The sequence below is a fragment of the Sarcophilus harrisii genome, chromosome 4 (assembly GCF_902635505.1).
Source record: "Sarcophilus harrisii chromosome 4, mSarHar1.11, whole genome shotgun sequence".
In the NCBI taxonomy this organism is placed as follows: Eukaryota; Metazoa; Chordata; class Mammalia; order Dasyuromorphia; family Dasyuridae; genus Sarcophilus; species Sarcophilus harrisii.
The window spans coordinates 87,432,264-87,448,927 of NC_045429.1; positions in this window are offsets into that span (position 1 = coordinate 87,432,264).

Here is a 16,664-nt window from a genome sequence, read left to right on the forward strand (position 1 = left end):
CAAGAGAGATTTGTGATATGGGGCCCAACTAATATCAACCTTTGGGCTTCATGGGGTTATAATTTGTTTTTAGGAACCTCAAGGTTTGAGATCTGTTCTTTCTCCATAAAAGCTGCCTCTGGTCAGAGTTCTTTTTTGCTCTTTTACTCTTTTTTTTTTTTTTTTTTTTTTTTTTTTTTTTTAAGCTTGAGGTCTGATCTTAATGCAAAGGGTCATCAGCTGCTTTACTTTTCCCTGGGGCAGTTCTGCTGAGTGACTTCAGGACTGCATAAACTTGGCTATGTCCCCATTCTTCAGGACCTAGAGGCCTACAATTTGCCATTTGTAATTGCCTTTGGGTGACTTACAGAAAATTTGCTTAAGTGCTGGTTTTCAGCTAAGATAGAGTAGCCTAAGAGCCTTGCAGTAGATTTCCCTGTGTGCAGATGCAGCAACACTCTAGGTCCCCACTCCAATTTCTTGCTATGGGGTTCCCTGCATTATGGTCTAGGCTTGGCAACCTCTCCCCCTGCCTCATTAAATCAGAACTTTTCTCAAGTTCTTCCACAGTATCTTTTTTTTTTTTTGGAAATTTGTTTTACTCCAAATATCTGTGGGTTCTGCCACTCCAAAACCAGATTACAGGCTCAATCTGCTGTTAATCTGAGGGAAACTCAGAGGAGGTCATACAGACACTAGTTTACTCTCTGCCATCTTAGCTCCCCTCCCCCGAAATTGTACTTTAAAAGCATTTTTTTAAAATTTAAAAATATTTTTCAAGGAATTGTGAACTATTTTTCCCAATATATTAATTGAGGAAGTGGAGAGTAGGGAGAAAAGGCTTGGGAGGGAGGGATAATAACCATTTAGTTACACAAAAAAGGCGACCAAGGCTATAGCAATAATTAATGTCCTATATGCCTACTTTCTCATCTCTATAAAATATTTAGGAAAATAATGTACACATTCATTGAAATCATGCTTAATGAAGATTTTACAAATGAACTGATAAGATATTAAATAGTAGGCTATATCATAACTATCATATACTTGACTAAACAGTATAAAGACTCTTAGATTCCCACTGATTTTTTTTTTTTTTTTTGTTAAATCAAAAACAAACTTTTATTTTCTAAGGCAAAATCCCACCTGATAGACTCTCATACAACAAGGTGAAGTAATTTACAAATCTAACTTTAGTGATTCCAGATTTAAATGTACACAATCTAAAGCCTACTTACAATGATCTCCCATAATTAAGGGACATTCTTTTCAGAACATTTTAACTAAATGCAAATTGATTTTTTGTTGTTGTTTTTTGTTTTATTATAGTTTTATTTACAAGATATATACATGGGTAATTTTTCAGCATTGACAGTTGCAAAACCTTTTGTTCCAACTTTTCCCCTCCTTCCCCCCACCCCTTCCCTCAGATGGCAGGTTGACCCTGTTTGGGTTTATATATATATAGCTATATATATAAACTATATATATATATATATATATTTATATATAAACCCAAACAGTTATTTTGCTATACAAAAAGAATAAAACTTTGAAATAGTATACAATTAGCCTTAGAAGAAAATCAAAAATGCAGGTGGAAATAAATAGAGGAACTGGAAATTCTATGTAGTGGTTCATAGTCATCTCTCAACATTCTTTCACTGAGTGTAGATGGTTCAGTTCATTACTGCTCTATTGGAATTGATTTGGTTCATCTCATCATTGAATAGGGCTACCTACATCAGAATTGATTATCATATAGTATTGTTGTTGAAGTATGTAATGATCTTCTGGTCCTGCTCATTTCACTCAGCATCACTTCATGTAAGTCTCTCCAGGCCTTTCTGAAATCATCCTGCTGATCATTTCTTACAGAACAATAATATTCCATAATATTCACATACCACAATTTATTCAGCAATTCTCCAATTGATGGGCATCCACTCAGTTTCCAGTTTCTGGCCACTAAAAAGAGGGCTGCCACAAGCATTCTTATTCATACAAGGCCCTTTCCCTTCTTTAAAATCTCTTTGGGATATAAGCCCAGTAGTAACACTGCTGGATCAAAGGTTATGCACAGTTTGATACCTTTTTGAGCGTAGTTCCAAATTGCTCTCCAGAATGGCTGGTTGTATTCACAATTCAACCAACAATATATCAGTATCTCAGTTTTCCCACATCCCTTCCAACGTTCTGTAAATGCAAATTTATTGTAATCAAGATATATTTTAGGGTTGTTTTGATTGCACCTTGAAAGTATAACTGTTATGGGTCAGAACTCTGAACTTGAAACAAAAGATTCTTACAAGATACTGCTAAGTCAGTGGAATTGATAGAGACAATAGTTATCTAATTTAGCATGGTTCAGTGTGATTGATTTAATCCTACAAGGAGATATTATGGGCCAGAACTTGAAACAAGGTACTAAGTGAACTTGAGGAGACAATGGTTAAATCTAATTTAGCATCAATTTAATCCTAAAAAATAATGGTTTCCTGTGGTGTTCTCTCCTTTTTTATAATATGTTTGTTCTCTGGGAGCAGGTTTCTTGGGGAGGTTTTCTGGAGGCAGCCTTAGTTTCAGTTCTGAGTAATAATCACCTCAAAATGCAGCCTGCTGATAAAATCCAAACGTTTATTTTCTCCTTCCAAGTCTTGTCTCTTTCCTTGGGCCCAGTTAGCTTTCTTAGAGACATCTCCCCCTCCTTGGTTCCAATAGCTCTAGCAGTTTGTCTTTTGGTTCTTCCATCTTCTGTCTCTAGCTTAACTCTGACTCAATCTCCTCCGCTGACTGACTGACTGAAGCTCTAAGAGCTTCTTATATATGATCTCTTAAAGTTGTGAATCCAAAGGTTGACTCCACCTTTGATAGTGGGATTATGGGAGGTGTGAATTCACAAAGTTACAAAGTTTTGTGTATCTCCCATACTTGTGAACTCCAATGTGTGAGCCAATGTGTGAATTCTCAAAGGTATAAACTCAAGCATTGTTTCTACCAATTCCAGTGAGTTATCACTAGGATTCTAACAGTTTCCTAGTGATATAATGATTGGTTTGTACTCAGTGTGAAGCATATAAGCTAGAAGCTTCAGCCAGAGAGATTCAGAGACATTTGGAGAGAAAACAAAGAACTGGTGGCAGGAGCTTAAGCTTTCAGAACCAAGGGGCTAAATTCAATTTGATCTTCGATCTTCCTGGTGACTGGCCTGTACTCTTGCACTTCCCCCACTAAATCCAAGGCTAGACTGAATGGCTTTCCAGAAAGCTGTCCAGACCCAGGAAGAAGATAATAAAGGATCTAGTCTATAAGAAAGCTAACCAGGCCCCAGGAAAGTAGACAAGACTTTGAAAGAAACAATAAAGGATTTGGACTTTAACTCTTGACTGCCCTTGTGGTGGTTACTGAAACTGAAAGAAAGAAAACCTCAACAGAGAACATTACATTTTGGCATCCGAACATGGGACCAAGAACCTTCATCTGTGACCCAAAAATTAGGGTGAGTACAAAATGGAAACTTTATAAAGGGCTAAAGTAGTATTCCAGCTAAAATGGGACAAATGTTTAGAAAAGAGATTTCTCCACCAAAAGGAAAATGTGTCAAAAGCTTGGTCAGACTGATAAAAAAAAAAATCAAAGTTTAATTGTAACTTGGGAGCAGATCATTGAACTTTTAGAAACAGTACAGTACACATCTCCTTGGTTCTCTAAGGAAAAAGAATTAAATCCAGATGAGTGGAAATTAGCAGGAGACTGAGGTCTGTGAGTACTACAATGATAATGGTCCCGATTCAATTTCCAAAGAAACCCTTTATATATATTATTTAATACAACTGGCTTTAAGAAATTATATATGTTATAGAATAAGAAAAAGAAGAAAGAGCAGGAGGGGGAGGATCCAGACAAACTAGGTGAAAAGGATAAAGAATCAGATAAGAATGGAGTTAAGTACAATTCTGAATGTGGTGCTTCACAGAAGAAGCCATTAGGTCATTCCCCATCCCCTGACCTATTTCTTTCAATTAACACTTCATGAATGGAGGCAGAAGGAGAAGGGGGAGGGTCAGTAACACAATCAACCCCACCTATGAAGCAGCCTATGACAATATTACAAAAGGCACTGGTCAAGGCAAAAAAAAGACGCACAAGATATATCTGATTTAATAAATGCATACTCTGTGATTGAAGAGCTTGACTCTTCAGGTCAACAATGGAGAAGCTTCACTCCTTTTGATCTGGGAAAAATAAGTTATTTGCAAAAGGATTGCACTCTATGGGGCTACATCATCTTATGTTAAGATATTACTAGAGAATTTGGCTTATGAAATCTTAACCCCTAGTGATTGGAAATCACATGTTTAGAACCTGGACAAAACTTCTTCTGGCTTTCAGAGTATAGTCAATTATGCAGGATACAACCCAATGAAATAAGCAAACTGGAGTTAATATACAAATCACCTTTGACCAACTGGCAGGTGAAGGTCAGTATGCAGACAATTCAGCAAAAATTAATTACTCCATAGCAGTATATGAGCAAATTGCTGCTGCTGCAATCAAAGCTTGGTGCTTCCTCCCAGGAAAAGATGGAGGGCAAGCCTTCACAAAAATAGAGCAAGGTCCCAATGAACCTTTTACAGGTTTTGGGACGTTTGCAAACAGCTGTCACAAGAACCATTAGAGAAAATGCAGCTACAAGAATTAGAATAAGACAACTGGCTAAGGAAAATGCTAATGAGGTTTGCAGAAGAATTATATGGGGACTACACAAAGATGCTCCTTTAGAGGAGATCATAAGACGCTGTGCCACAGTGGGCACAAGTGCTTATTATACCCAGACTATGATGAACATGGGAATACAGGGTCCCTCTTGGCAAGGGACTTTCTAGAGAGACTTGCTGATGCTTTCAATGTGGAAAAATAGGACATCTGAGAGCTCAATGTAGGCATAGAGATAGAGTAAGAAGACAGGATGAGAGAATGAGACCTAAAACCCTATGTCCAAAATGTCACCAAGTTTCCAGTGGGCCTCAGAGTGTAGATTGACCCAGGGAAATGAGAGGTAAGGCCCAACACTAAGATATTAAACAAAAGACAGGTGGGGCATGATGGCAGCCAAGGTTCTACCTTTAGAAGTTCAGGACTCTGATGTGATCAATCAGCAACAATGCAATCAGATGGGAGAAAGGGATTACATGATCAATCAACAGAAAAGCAACCAGATAGCAGAAAGTGATCGCAATTGGAGAGAATTTAGGTTTTTTTAAACCAACAGAAGGGCAGTGTCCAGTGCAAGCAGTTTCAATATAATTGCCAGGTGATGAGAAGAAATACTGAAAGTGGTAAATGGAAGGGACTAGATAGGTTAACTACTTGGGAGATAGGGTTTGCTTGTATTAATATAGATGGAGAAGGAATCAGATGGATGTCAAGGAGCCATATTCGCCTTGTCCATTGGAGAGAGACAGAAAAAGAGAAAAAACTTCGAAACAAAGGAGAAGACCTAAGAACAAAATTTGCAGGGATCATTGGATTCCCTAACACAAGATGAGACTATTGCAGTACTTCAAAACTTGCAGGAATTATTGTATTCCTGGCACATGAAGCAATGGACAATAGATTCCTTTTGGACTATTCATGCCTATACATGCCTAGGACTTACAGGCATGTATAATTTCCTCATTTTGATTCATGTTCTTTGTTATCAAAATGAGGAAATTATACATGCCTGTGCAACTGTGGTTATGTGATTTATGTAATTATGTGTAATACCTCCCATATTGATTGATTTATGTATACCTATTTCAAGTGAACCCCTTCAGAAACCTGCTAATCTGATTTGGTTTCTCATTCCTGAGATGTCAGGGAGTGTGTGATCACCTCCTTTTATGGTGTTTTCACCCCTTTTTTGAGGAATTAGGGAAGGCATGATCACCTCCTTTTTTTCGGGTTCTCACCTCCTTGAGAAGTCAGAGAGGTCATGACCACCATGTTCTAAAACAAAAGAAAGTGAGAGATGTTATGGACCAGAACTCTGAACTTGAAACAAAGGATTCTTACAAGATACTAAGCCAGTGGAATTGATAGAGACAATAGTTATCTAATTTAGCACGGTTCAGTATAATTGATTTAATCCTACCAGGAGATGTTATGGGCCAGAACTTGAAATAAGGTACTAAATGGAATTTAGGAGACAATGGTTAAATCTAGTTTAGCATTGATTTAATCCTACAGCAAATAATGGTTTCCTAGGGATATAATGATTGGTTTGTACTCAATGTGCAGCCTATAAGCTAGAAGCCTCAGCCAGGGAGATTCAGAGACATTTGGAGAGAGGGCAAAGGACTGGTGGAAGGAACTTAAGTTCTCAGAACCAAGGAGAGAAATTCAATTTGATCTTTGATCTTCCTGATGTCTGGCCTGGATTCCTGCACTTCCCCCACTAAGACCAAGGCCAGATTGAAAGGGTATCCAGAAAGCTGTCCAGCCTCAGGAAGAATTCAATAAGGATTTGGATTTTAATACTTGGTTGCACTGGTGGTGATTACTGAACTGAAATGAAGGCTGCTTCCACAAACCCCAAGAAAACTTCAACAGAGAACATTGCATTTTAGAGAGAACATTACATATAACACTTGTAATTAAATGGACTTTGTTTTAGTCTACTTTAAATTAATGAAAATTTATTGAAATTGCTATTATTTATGAATCCTAACATAAAAATTTAAATTTCCTTGTCTTTAATATTTGTGTTTATTCCCTCTGCTTTAATTCCCTTTCACATGACTTTCTTCACATATGATAACAACTGACAATAGAACTGGAGGACTGATGATAGAGCATGAATATATGACCCTAATTCTTTCTTCATTAATGCCTATTAGCACTCCTCTAGTACCATATTCTTATGCATATTTAATTTTACATGGTTTTATATTCTAATATATTGTTTTCTCAGGTCCGGGTCTGAATCTTATCTAGCTTAGTATCCCTTACAACATTTTGCACATGAAGGGATTTCTCAGCCTGGGTTCCTTTTCAAAAGCTTAAAGGGAATCTCACCCATCAATGAGTCCCAATACTTCAGATCAAAGAAAATTAAGCTTCAACCTTGGTTGAGATAATTTTTCAGGCCCTCTGAATACAGCCAATCAGTAGCATTCTACTATAATTTAGGACAGATAAGTAGTGCCTTTCACAGGAAAAAGGACAAAAAATTAGTAAAAGAGGATCAAACAGGGGTAGTTAGTTGACCATATGGGTGGCAGACAACTTTTTTTTTTATATATTTAATTTTGGCTTTCTAATATGAATCAGTACTACATAAATTTGAATGATATGAACTACTGTTCCTTGGCCTAGATTAGTTCTAAAGAAGTTAAAAATTCAAGATCAAAGTCTGCAAAACAAAGGATCCATAGCTGGTAAAAAATATTTTATGTTTTTCCTTGAAGTTCTACTCAACCGTTAAACTCAAATTCTGTCAATGGTAACTTTGGTCAATAGGTTGCCTATCCTATCTATCATAATCAACAGTAAACATGTAATTCTTATAAATATTCCCCCTGAGAAATGATTCAAATTTTATGTTCCAAATCACCAATACTCTTTTGCATCATTTCCTCTTATCTCTTCAGAAGAATGGTAATCGGTCATTGATGGGAGATTTTTTTAGGATGATATTGCTCATGGTTACTAAACCAGCCTACTAATAAGTAGGCTCAAAGCCTACTGAGCGAATTAAAGAAGATTGCTTAATAAATGATTTTTAGGAGCAAGTTCTAAACAAAAATTTTGTTAGAGAAATTTCAAAAATGTCCACTTTTAGATAGTTGGATATATGTTTGTTTCAAATGATTCAATTTGGAAGTAAATACTCTATTCTTTTGCAATATGTTTACATTAAACATTTAGTGCATATCCATTAATTAGTCAAATTAATTAGTGAATATATTAAAATCTTACACTGAATTTCCTCTGATACAAATATGACTTCACTAATTTTCCTTGTGACATCTCAAATTAAATATTCCAAGTGAGAATCCAACATGTTACATTCATTAATGCAAGTTAATTAAATACTTGCTAATTACTTGCTTAGTATGTAATGACCTTATAATAAAAATCTATTCTGGGACCAAATCATATTTGCCTCCACATCTCCATGCCATTACAATCCCATAGAGCAGTTCTCAGAATAGAAGGAGTGGTTCACCTCCAGAATACATAATTTTGTCTAATTAGATGATATGTTAAAGAGTTGACTTTGCTTTTTGGTCTTTTTTCACCTTATGGATATGTAATAATATGATTTCATATTCATATCCCAATAGCATCAAACACACACAAAAATATATATTGAAAAAAATACACATTTGTAAAGTGCAGAAAATTCGGTAGCAATTCTTCCTTGACTGAAACAATGCCATTTTTTTTTCTTAATTACCAGGATAATCACAATGGTCCCAGGCATCCTCAGGAATCATATCTACTCTATTAGAGCTAGTGAATAGTAGCTCTAATGAAAGTAAGACATAAGCTGAACAAAGCCAGCAAATGTCTGATCTACGGGGGAATATGCTTATGGACTCACTGTAATTAAATGGAGTTTTCAAAATTTTCAAGATAATCTGACTAAAAAGCCTAATTCAAATAATTTATATGCAGTTATACAACATGAACTTATTGTCTGCACATTAAATTAATGAAATTGTAAGCATAATCTAATATAAATTATGAGCAAAATATATATTTTAATGTGGATTTTTCTAGCACTTTAAAATGCACAAATTAAGTAAATATGGAATCCTCAAATCTTTCTGATCCTCAATCCAACATGAAATTGGCCATCTTGGAAAATGTCCCAAAACTTACTTGACATTCAGAAAATCTTTTGAATAAAGTGTAATATAAGCTTGAGCTTGTTCTGTTGACCTACCTGAATGCCTTTGTTGCTGGATTTTTTCCTAAGATTTATCTCATTTTATTGTAACTATGGAGTAGACATGGGCCTTTGATTCAAAAAGGAACTGTTGAACCCTTCTGACCACTGCAATTTTTTCTTATCTCACCTATGTGTCTATTTATGCATGCATATATATGTATGTACATACTTACATATGTATTTCTTTTTTTAAATAATTATAACTTTTTATTGACAGAACCCATGCCTGGGTAATTTTTTTACAAAATTATCCCTTGCACTCACTTCTGTTCTGACTTTCCCCCTCCCTCCCTCCACCTCCTCTCCCAGATGGCAAGCAGTCCTATATATGTTAAATATGTCATAGTTTATTCTAGATACAATATATGGGTGCAGAATCGAACAGCTCTCTTGTTGCACGGGAAGAGTTGGATTCAGAAGGTAAAAATAACCTGGGAAGAAAAACAAAAATGCAAACAGTTTACATTCATTTCCCAGCGTTCTTTCTTTGGGTCTAGCTGCTTCTGTCCATCATTGATCAATTGAAACTGAGTTAGATTTTCTCCTTGTTGAAGAAATCCACTTCCATCAGAATACATCCTCATACAGTATTGTTGATGAAGTATATAATGATCTCCTGGTTCTGCCCATTTCACTCAGCTTCAGTTCATGTAAGTCTCTCCAAGCCTCTCTGTATTCATCCTGCTGGTCATTTCTTACAGAACAATAATATTCCATAACATTCATATACCACAATTTACCCAACCATTCTCCAATTGATGGGCATCCATTCATTTTTCAGTTTCTAGCCACTACAAACAGGGCTGCCACAAACATTTTGGCACATACAGGTCCCTTTCCCTTCTTTAGTATCTCTTTGGGGTATAAGCCCAGTGGTAGTACTGCTGGATCAAAGGGTATGCACAGTTTGATAACTTTTTAGGCATAATTCCAGATTGCTCTCCAGAATGGTTGGATTCGTTCACCTCCATCAGCAATGCATCAGTGTCCCAGTTTTCCCACATCCCCTCCAACATTATCATTATTTTTTCCTGTCATCTTAGCCAATCTGACAGGTGTGTAATGGTATCTCAGAGTTGTCTTAATTTGCATTTCTCTGATCAATAGTGATGCATATGTATTTCTATTCTGAATTTAATACAAAATAAAGTGATCATTTCCATATACTAAATATTGTAAAACAGAAACATATTTATATGGAACTCTGAATCTTCACTATCCAGAGTTTTCTTTTCTAAGTATGAAATAAATTTTATTTTTGAACTTTTAAAGCTATATTGCTTATTGATTTTTTTTTCTGTTCTTTTCCCATGGTGGGAGGATACAGGGGAACCCTATGCTATTTCAATTCATTTCAGCTCAAATGATACAAGACAAAAAAAAAAAAAATCCTTGTAACAAATATGCATAATCAAGCAATAAAAATCCTTACAATGGCCATGTCCAAAAAGAAAGCCTATCTAAGAAAGTATATCTCAGTTGAGATTCTGAGTACATCCTGTGTCTGATAGAAGATAGGTATCATTGGTACACTGGAACTATTGTTATGACAATTGCATTTTATTCTGACTGATTGGTACTTTTGTGACATGGAGTCTTAGAATCAGAACTTTAGCATCTCAGGAACCTAGGGGAAATAGTGGTTAGAAAATAAGGCCTACAATAAAAAGACCTGAGTTCAAATCTAGCCCCAAATTCTTACTAGCCACATGACTATCAGACTATCAGCAAGCCACTTTACCTCTCTCTGCCCCAGTTTCCTTATTCATAAAATAAGGATAAATAATAATAAGATCTACTTCTCAGGGTTGGATGGATTAGGGATATATTTGTAATTAATTATATAGTTCTAAGGTTTTTAGCATAATGTCTTCCTTTCCCACATCCCCTCCTCACTTAGAGAAAGCCAAACTTCCATCTTCAAGTAGGAGAAAGTGGATATTATACATGTACACATTAAATAGGTTCATGTCATTCTAAAGTCTGGCATCCCAAATGATCTTTACTTTACACTTTTTTTATTTTAATATAGAGCTACATTTTATTATTGTTTTCTAGTTTTCTTATACTGCATTAATACTTATATTGGAAATATTTCTGGTAAAAAATTTGATTGTCAAGCAATAATGTACTTTTCCTTGTTATCTCTATTATTTATCTTTGTAGTTTTCATATTCCACATACCATAGGGAATATAGTGAGTAGATTTTAGTCTGCCCAAACTCAAACTCTATATATAGAGTCAGCATGAATAACCTTATTGCATCTGTAGCTACCTTTTGATGATGTTTGTTATTTATTAATGCTTTTTGTGTATATTTTATGATTGTCTGATCACATTAAATATAGCTGATGAAGCAACTTTAGCCATATTAAATAGAATAGCAGTTCATTCAAAGAAGGCTTGGAATGATCACTTCTTGTTGAAAATTTTAAAGAAATTGTATATATGTTAAATTGGCAATGTTAATCATGAAGAAAGGAAATTTAAAAAGAGAACAAAGAAGAAGAAAAGGGAAAAAAGAAGGAAGGCAAAATGGAAAGGAAGCAAATATGTATATTTTATGCCTTTCAGATGAATATTTTTCTGACAAAATTGTTTTTCATGCAGCATATTGTGGAGAAAATATCATTAAATTTCCAGTGGGATACATGAGTTCAAATTATGACTATCAGTCTTCCTAGTTCTTTAAGAACAAAAAAATTAGTCATAGTTTTCTCATTCTAATAATCTCTTATCTGTAAAATTTATTTCATAATTCTTTTACTACTCCTTTAGATAATTATGAGGGAAAACATTTAGGAAAAACCTTAAATATTGTGATAATATTAGTTGTGTTTGACATAGTTTCTGTACCTTGTAATAGAAAATTACTTTGCTAAGGGCATTGGTAAAGCACCAGCCTTGGTGTCAGGAAGACCTGAGTTCAAATTAGCCTTAGACTTGACACTTACAAGCTGTGTTACTTTTGTCAAGTCAATTAAAGCCAATTTTATCACAATAAAGAAGAAAAAGGAAAGAAAATTATATCACTGGGATGGAGTCAAGATGAGGGAGAGCTGACATGCCTTTCTGTGACCTCTTCTAACCTCCTCTCAAGCCAACAGCAGATTAAGTGCTTCTAAACTGATTTTGGAGCAACAGAACCCACAGAAAATTTTTGGAAGAAGATACTGTGGAAGAACTTCAGAAAAGGTGCGTTTCAAATGGGCAAAGGAAGAAAATGCCAAGCCAAAACCATAGTTCAGACTCCATGGTAGGAAGCTAGTTGGGGAGCCAGGGCTGTGCTGCTTCTGTGCACTAAGGAATCTACTGTGAGACTCTTGGACTACTCTGTCCTCGTTGCAAATGGGTGATTTTGAAGATTTGGTGTGAGATATCCAAAAGTCAATACAAAAGGCAAATTGAGAACCTCTCAGCTCAAGAAGAATGCCTCAGGGCAAACTAAAGCAGCTATCACCCCTTTACATTAAGAGGAGATCTAAACCTTAAAAAATGAGCAATGAAGCAAAAAGAACTCTGACCATAGACAATTTCTATGGTGAAACAAAACAGATCTCAACGTTGAGGATACTAAAGGTCAGCTAGCCCTAGATGAAGTGCAAAAGGTTGAGAGGAAAAGGTCCACATTTCACAAGGCTCTCTTGAAGAATTCAAAAAAAGATCTTACAAGACAGAAGAAAAATAGGAAAAGAAAATGAGATATTTGCAAGAGGGAATAGAAAAGGAAAACCAGAAATTATCTGAAGAAAACTAAAAAAAATAGACTTGATGAAATGGAAAAAGCATATAACTCCTTACAAATAAATATGAAAAAGAAATCAATTCATAGAAAAAACAAAATTTGTGAAATGGAAAAAATGCAATGAACAAAATACTTCATATAAAAGTTCAATGGACCAAATACAAAAAGAAATACTTAAATAAAAATTAGAATTGAACAAATAGAAGTGAATGAATCAATGAGACTTCAAGAATCAGTGAAATAAAAAAAAATGGAAACAATAGAAGAAAATGTAAAATATCTCATTAGAAAAACAATTGCCTTGGAAAATAGATCTAGAGAGAAAAAAATAAAATTATGGGACTTCACGAAAACCACGATGAAAAAAATTTCCTAGACATCATCTTTCAGGAAATCATCAAGGAAAACTGTCCAGATGTCCTAGAACCAGAGGTAAAATGGACATTGAAAAAATCCACTGCCTCCTGAAAGAGACCCCCCTAAAAAAAACTTCAAGGAACATTGTAGCCTAGTAGCTTAGTTTCAGAATTATCAAATCAAAGATTTTCAGCAGCCAGAAGGAAATAATACAAATATTGAATAGTCACAATCAGGGTTACCCAGGAACTAGAAGCTTCCATTTTAAAATATTGAAAGGCATAGAATCAGATATTACAAAAGACAAAAGAATCTGGATTGCATCCAAGAATAAATTATCCAGCAAAATTGAGCATTATTTTTCAGGGAAAAAATGGATATTCAATGAAAATATCAGATGAACTTCATGTATTTCTGATGAAAAGACCAGAGCTGAATGGAAAATTTGATCTTCAAATATAAAACTCAAGAGAAGCATAAAAAGGTAAAAAGGAAAGAAAAATAACTTTTAAAAGCTAAAAAGCTTATATCTGTATTTGTGAAAATGATATGTTTAACTTTTTAGATCTGTATCTCCGTTATAGGCATACTTAGAATATGTGGGTATAATTTGATTTTATTGTAATGATTTTAAAAAGAAATTACAGGAGGAATGGTGATTCTACTGGAAGAAGAGGAAAACAGTTAAAATGGGATAAAAATACATCTCATGAGGAGACAAAAAAGGCATTTTGTAATTGAAAGAAAGTGGGGAGGGGGTTGAGTATTGTGTGAATCTTACACTCATCTGATTTTCCTCAAAGAGAGATTTTCAGACATATTGAGATTTACAGAGAAATTTATTTCACCCTAATGGGAAATAGGTGGGAAAGGGGAAAAGGAAAAAAGGAGGCTAATAGAAGGGAGAAGATAAGTAGAAAGGAAAAGGTATAAAGGGGGGGGGCTGCTAAATGGGAGGGATGTTTGAGAAAGGGAATTATCAGTGACAAAATATTGGGTAGGAGGGAAAGGGGGGAAGGGACGAGAAAATGTAACTGGGTAAAAGATGGCAGGAAATATAGAGATAGAAATTCTATCTGTGAATGTGAATGGGATGAACTCTCCCATAAAGCAGAAGTTGCTAACAGACTGAATTAAAAGCCAGAATGCTACAGTAATTTGTTGTTTACAAAACAAAACAAAAAAAAAAAAACTCATTTAAAGAAGAGTGTTACATTTAGAGTAAAGATAAAAAGTTGAAGCAGAATTTATTAAGCTTCAGGTGAAGTTAAAAAAAAAAAATCAGGGGTAGTAATGCTGATCTCAGATGAAGCAAAAGAAAAATAGATGTAGGACTTCCGGCCAAGATGTCAGAGAGGACACACACACATCTATCTAAGCTTTTTCTTGCCCTCAGACTACTTTTTTTCGTGATACGGCCTCAAAATTAGTGCTTGACTGAAAAAAAAAAAAACACAAATACATAACCAACAGAAGATAATCCTCAAAATTCACCAGAAAAGGTCTGATTTTGCTCACAGGAAGGCATGGTTGGACCAGGTGCAGACCACAGGCAGGCAGCATGAGCATGGAAAGCAGCTCACACTGACTGGAGGGGAGTGGGATGTAGTCTCAGCCATTGGAAAATTTGCACAGAGAACTTTACCCAGTGTGAGCTTCTTTGTCCTGGCAGCAAGCCAGTAGATCAGCAGAGAAGCTATAAACACAGGGGTTAAAGACTTCAATCCCGAAATACTGGAGTCTCTTGAGACCTGACCACACCCATGCAGCATCCAGAGTGATTCAGCATGCTTTCAGAGTCTCAGAGAGTTGCTGCTGTGCAGGTAGCACAGCCATTACTGTTCTACTGCTGCTTCACTGCTACTTCCTGTAGTTTATAGAGGAAGTTTGGTAACACACACTGCCCAAAAAGCAAGACTCATTTGCTTTATTTCGTTCATTTGTTTTCTTTGATTCTTTTTTTTTTTTGTCAAAATGACGAAAAAATTAAAGCATGTTCTAGCTATTGATAGCTTCTATGTGATAATTACTTATCCTTTTGGATATAAAACTTATCCTTTTGAAATATCAGATTCCAGGCCCTACTATCCTTTATTGTAGATGCTGCTATATCCTGAGTAATCCTTATTGGTGGTTCCTCTATATTTGAATTGTTTTTTCTAGCTTCTTATATTTTTTCCATGGTCTGATAGTTTTTTACAAACTTTTTGTAAAAAAAAATCAAAACAGGAGTAAATACTCATATGAATTACAGTTCTTCAAATAATATATTTTTTGCACTTTTTTTCCAATATAGATCCAATTATTTATTGATATATACTTTGGTAAAACAACACATCAATTATATGCAAAAACATATATAATATTACAATCCATAATCTTCTAGCTATTCAAAAAAAGAGGATGAACTTTAGTATTTTCTAATATGTAATACTGGTCATTTTTACTCTGCATTATTAGTTGTGATTTTATTTTTGTTGCTGTTCCTTTCATTTACATTGCTCTAGTCGCTATATATATTGTTTTTGAAATTTTGCTTACTTCTATTTGTGTCAGCAATTGTTTATGTGCTTCATTATATTCTTATTGATTATTTCTTATGCTACAACTCTACACTTTTACAATATCAATACAATAGAAAATACAATATAAGATATAATATCACACTTTTACAACATTTTTATAGCTATTTCCGAAATGATGGATATCTAATTTGCTTCTACTTTTTTGCTACCATAAATGTTGTGATAAATAATTTGTTTGTTTAATGAAACTTTTTTTTTAATCTTCTTGTGCTATTTTTGGGTAGATAATTCTGTAGCAACAATTTGAAGGAAATTGTTTACCATAAGAAATTAATCCTCTAAAAAAAATAATTAATCCTCTAGCAACTTAGCTATATAGGCAATTAAGCTCTCCTGTGCAATCAAACTTATTTAGCAAGAATCTGACTATTATGAATTATCTATGAATCCAAGGAAAGTCAAGGTTTATCCATCCCATTCTTGTATACCTTTCTTCTTTCTTTACATAGCTGATTTGAAATATGGAAATTTCATGCATTTGTAATTTTGTATTGGCTCTAAGTGATCTATTTCTGTAGCATGTAGAGAGGAAATAACATTCTCAAGATATCAATCAGTATTGATTAAATATAATTCCTAAACACACTTAAGATATTTAATTGGAAATTCAGACAGATAAAACAGTAAAAAGTAAAACAGTGAATAAAACAATAATACTAATTTGTTGTAGCTAGCCAAGCATAAAGGAAACTAAACATGGGAACATAAGACATATTCAAAAATGTTCTCCAAGCCTGAGAATTTTAAAAACAAAAAAAAAATAACAAAAAATCAAAACAAACAAAAACTAAAACCAATAGGCTGCAATAATTATTTATATACTTCTAAATTCTCCAGATAATTCAAATTTATATTCCCAAACCTTAAACTCAAGGAAAGCAGATTTATGATTTTTTTTGTGTGTGTGTGTTTGTATATGCTTGTGCTTTTTTTTTCAAACACATACATTAAACATTTTAGAGAAAAGGCTTTCCTGTTTCTTAAATGTGCTTCTCATCCTTTTTGATTCATTATTTCTTATAAGAAGATAATGAGGAAAACTTATAATAAGCA